This window comes from Mercenaria mercenaria, chromosome 10 (genome assembly GCF_021730395.1).
Source record: "Mercenaria mercenaria strain notata chromosome 10, MADL_Memer_1, whole genome shotgun sequence".
Classification (NCBI taxonomy): Eukaryota; Metazoa; Mollusca; class Bivalvia; order Venerida; family Veneridae; genus Mercenaria; species Mercenaria mercenaria.
Window position 1 is genome coordinate 76,967,473 of NC_069370.1, and position 436 is coordinate 76,967,908.

Sequence of the window (436 nt, forward strand, 5' to 3'; positions counted from 1 at the left end):
TCAGTATGTTACATTTTATGTGAAGGGCTTATTTAGACGATCTGTAATACCACCCGTTTTTAAGTAACAGATGCAAATCGCAGATAGTGTTAACTCTTTTTCTTGACATTCTGTAGAGATTTTGCATAGGACGGTGAAGGTCGGTGACTCGATGATAAAATTCATATAATGTGTTAGGAATCATGGTGCAGTATTTGACAACAGTATGGATATTGAACAGCAAGTCAATTCTGTGTGGATATACACAACTACGCAGAATAGATCAATTCAGACGCCATCTTACTAGTGATGCCACGAAACCCTTTGTCAACAGTGTGTTTACATCATGGTTAGACTACTGTAATGCCTTATTAAGTGCGCCCTGTCGCAATCATATAAGACCGGTTTTGAAGGAGCTCCGTCGGTTGCAAGTGAAGTATAGGGTTCAGTACAACTC